The 4175-nt window shown below is 44.6% G+C and overlaps 1 non-coding gene across 1 annotated transcript; it reads left to right on the top strand.

Annotated features, from left to right (window-relative positions):
• Positions 1-3769: 3769 nt before the first annotated feature.
• trnas-aga (transfer RNA serine (anticodon AGA)) lies at positions 3770-3851 on the top strand. The gene has a single exon. It is a non-coding gene; the product is annotated as a tRNA-Ser (tRNA).
• The last annotated feature ends 324 nt before the right edge of the window (positions 3852-4175 follow it).

A 4175-nucleotide genomic window follows, 5' to 3' on the forward strand; every position in this document is an offset into this window, starting at 1 on the left:
AGATCACGGCTGATTTGGTCAATGCTCACGCCGGCTGCGCTGTCTGTAGTCATGGCCGAGTGGTTAAGGCAGATGGATAAGAAATCCATTGGGGTTTCCCCACGTAGGTTCGAAGCCTACTGACTACGTTACGAATGCTTTCCTGCTAGAACAACTTTCGCTCAAAGTTCAGAAAACCTATTTTGCAAACCAGGCCGGTAATTTGATTAGACTTGGGAAACTCGAGTTCTTCATCAGAAATGTTCCATATTTAAAACATTATCTCTGTTTCTCTTTCTGGATACACTGCTAGACACATCGGGTTCTGCAGCTGTTATTGAACGTCCTAAGCAGAAGTGCTGCTTTTCATTAGATTCCTTTAATCCCTGTCCTCTGTTCTCTGACTCGGGTCAGTGGCAACCCTTCCTCCTGATCGTCAAAGTGCTCATTCCCCACCGCTCCCTCTCCCATCATTACAAACAACCGCAGGAAATTGCCACTTAACCATCTTTGTTCCAAAGTGAAATTCACCAGCCTCGGGAATCTCTCCACCAAACGGGACTTCTCATCCATGGACATGGTGCAAGCCAGACGATTGTGAAGAGATACTATGAAAATATTGTCAGTTGGCAGTTGGAAAAATGTTTAAGAAGCAAACCATATAATTTAGGCTCCAGCTTTGAAAATCTTGAGAAACTCTGTGGGAAATGGAATCAGAGGAAGATGAAGAAGTGTGAACTGTCGGACCGAGTAGAGGACGGGACATTGACTCTGATGTTCTCGGACAGGAACTGATCTGAGACATTGAAAGAATTCTCGCTCACGTACGTGAGGAATGCAAACTTCATCTGGACTCTGGGACAATGAAAAACTCTGGAACGCTCAAGACAAAATCCAAATATTGACTGGGATCACGACAGTACGAGTACTATAGATGGGTCAATTTTTGCCCAGTGTGTGCAGGAGGGCTTCCTGACACAGTATGTAGACATGCCTTCAAGGGACGAAGCCACTTTCGATTTAGTACTGGGTAACGAGCCTGGCTAGGTTTTAGATTCGGAAGGAGGTGAGCACTTTGGAGACAGCGATCACAATTCTCTCAGGTTTACTTTCGTGATTGAAAGGGATAGTTCTACTCCACGTAGCAAAAGGTTCAGCTGGTGGAAGGGAAATTACGATGCAATGAGGTAAGATTTAGGAAGCGTAAATGGGGTAGGAAACTGCAGGGGGTGAGCACATTAAAATGTGGAGCTTATTTAAGGAAAAGCTCCTGTGTGTCCTGGAAAAGTATGTACCTGTCAGGCACGGAGGAAGATATAGAACGCGTGAGCCGTGGTTTACTAAGGAAGTGGAATCCCTGGTCAAGAAGAACAAGAAGTCTTATGTTAGGACAAAATGTGAAAACTCAGTTAGAGCGCTCGAGGGTTCCAACGACATCAGGAAAGACCTAAAAAGAGAGCTGATAAGAGCCAGGGGGAGACATGAGAAGTTGTTGGCAGATAGATTCAGGGTTAACCCTAAGGCTTTCCATAGGTTTGTCAGGAATAAAAGAATGACGAGAGTTAAATTTGAGACAATCAAGGATAATAGTGAGAAGTTGTGTGTGGAGTAAGAGGAGATAGGGGAAGCACTAAATAAATATTTTTCGACAGTGTTCGCTATAGAAAATGAAAATGTTGGCGAGGAAGGTACAAAGATACTTGCGTCTAGACTAGAAGAGATTGGGGTTCACAAGGAAGAGATATTAGAAATACTGCAGAGTGTGAAAATAGATAAGTCAGCTGGGCCGGATGGGATCTATCTGATGTTGTTTAGCAAATGCACTGCGGGAAGGTACAAATCAAGCTGATGCTAACAACGGCTCGTTTTGAGCCGCTAATTTGCAGTGAAGTGGCGGCGCCAATAAAAGTTGTCACGCATCTCGTCTAATTCCACATCCAGACCTCGAAATGACCGGAGGTCTCTCGCTGAGTATCTGCAGTGTCTTGCTTGGACGACACCATGACACTTTTTCACTGGAGTGGATCATGAAATCGCGTTGTGACCGTGAATAAAACGATGGAAACTTCCAGCAGAGAAGGAGGCGACCCTGAAGCAGACAGCTGAGGACAAATGTTTCTCCTTTGCCAGTGAAAGGCACTTTTTCACAAATTGGAAACTTCGAAGTGAAGCAGTGTTGGTGATTATCTTCGCTGCTTGTTCACCTTTTTAATTCTGATTCCGTGAAAGTCCATGGCATTACATATCGACATTCTGCCAACACGGGGTTTGCCTCCTGGGTCAGTGGCATATTGGATAACGCGTCTGAGTTCGGATCAGAAGATTGTAGGTTCGAGTCCTACCTGGCTTGAGGGGAATGTTTTGCTTTTAACCGTGGTCTACGTTGACGCTCCCCTTTGTCGTCCTGGCGGGACGTCGCCTCTGTGCTTCCGCATTTAAAACTTCCTATTGTCCATTTCAAATTCCAGCTCTCCACAACGGACACCTCCGCCAGTTTGGGGGTATCTTACTGTGTGTCTCCCTCTGTGGGTGAAAATGAGCATGAGTTCCTCAAAAGACTTACAATTCGTTGTGGAAGTGTCATACTTCTGCCCCGTTATTGTGCCATTTAAGAACATAGCATAACCTCATTGTCATTTGCCCTGGAAACATTAGAACACACGAGACTTTGGGCCAAAGTTGGAAACTGCGACTAGAATAAATGGCTCTCTGATTAGCCGCAATGCACACAGACGGAATGGCCTTTTCCCACTTTGTAAATCTTCGAAGACAAGTTGAAAATAATCTGCAACGGAAATGTTCAGAAAGGGTGTTTTATTTACACCAAATACTATAGTCTCTATCGCCTTGTCTTGTTATTTACTTGTGAGGATTCGGTACTCTCAGCACCGTGGCCCCGATCGTATTCCCGTTCATGGAATGGTTGTATTGTTCAGCAAACATATCGGTGTACCAGTACTTCTGCCGATTTTCCGATGCTGGCAGGTCATTGGTTTTGTCCAAAACATTATGAAGGTGAACATAAAACAAATCGCTGCAGTTTCAGGAAATCTGAGCCAAAAACGAAAATTGTTTGTGGAACGCAGCAAGACTGGCAGTAGAAAGGTCGACTTGCCTGCTCTTCGGATGCTGCCTGACCTGCTGTGCTTTTCCAGCATCACTCAGATCTAAGAGCTGGTTTCCAGTATCTGCAGTCCTCACTTTTGCCTAGTTCCTTCAGTGTCGCTGGTTCCCAATTCAAGAACTCCATCTCTAGCGGTTTCATGTCTGTACCTCCGTGCTGAGGAGTTGAAGAGTGAAGAAAAGTAACTCACCCCCTCCATCTCTGGGGTAATTAGGGACTGAAAATGAATCGTGTCACATTGATATATATCTAGATGCGACTTAATCTTTGTCTTTTATTGGGAACCATCTCTTTCATTGTAACCATCAGGAAAGACCATTTCGTTCGCCAGAAAATGAAACGAATATGTCACTAACCTTTGTTTGCTTCAGTTCCACGAATTCTCAGATCAATCGCTCCCTTGCTTCCCTCTGCTGGTCATGTTCGCAAAGCGATCTAGCAAATTGCCAAGTATTCGTTTCCTTTCAATAAATAATTTTGACTCAGTTTGGCTGCAAATATCTTTTCCTACCTTTGTGCTTTTCTTCTTTTACATTGGTATCTCGCACCTTACAAATGACAGCAAAGGTATGAAAGGAGATGGAAGCATTTAGCTCATCAAGTCAGCGAGAGCTTTCAATGAGATCACGGCTGATTTGGTCAATGCTCAAGCCGGCCGCGCTCTCTGTAGTCATGGCCGAGTGGTTAAGGCGATGGATTAGAAATCCATTGGGGTTTTCCCACGTAGGTTCGAATCCTGCTGACTACGTTAAGGATGCTTTCCTGCTAGAACAACTTTCGCTCAAAGTTCAGAAAACCTATTTTGCAAACCAGGCCGATAATTTGATTAGTCTTGGGTTACTCGAGTTCTTCATCAGAAATGTTCCATATTTAAAACATTATCTCTGTTTCTCTTTCCAGATACACTGCTCGGCACATCGGGTTTCTGCAGCTGTTATTGAACGTCCTGAGCAGAAGTGCTGCTTTTCATTAGATTCCTTTAATCCCTGTCCACTGTTCTCTGACTCGGGTCAGTGGCAACCCTTCCTCCTGATCGTCAAAGTGCTCATTCCCCACCGCTCCCTCTCCCATC

This window comes from Chiloscyllium plagiosum, unplaced genomic scaffold (assembly GCF_037043375.1).
Source record: "Chiloscyllium plagiosum isolate Xiang-an unplaced genomic scaffold, Cpla_swu_hap1 HiC_scaffold_18, whole genome shotgun sequence".
NCBI classification, from domain to species: Eukaryota; Metazoa; Chordata; class Chondrichthyes; order Orectolobiformes; family Hemiscylliidae; genus Chiloscyllium; species Chiloscyllium plagiosum.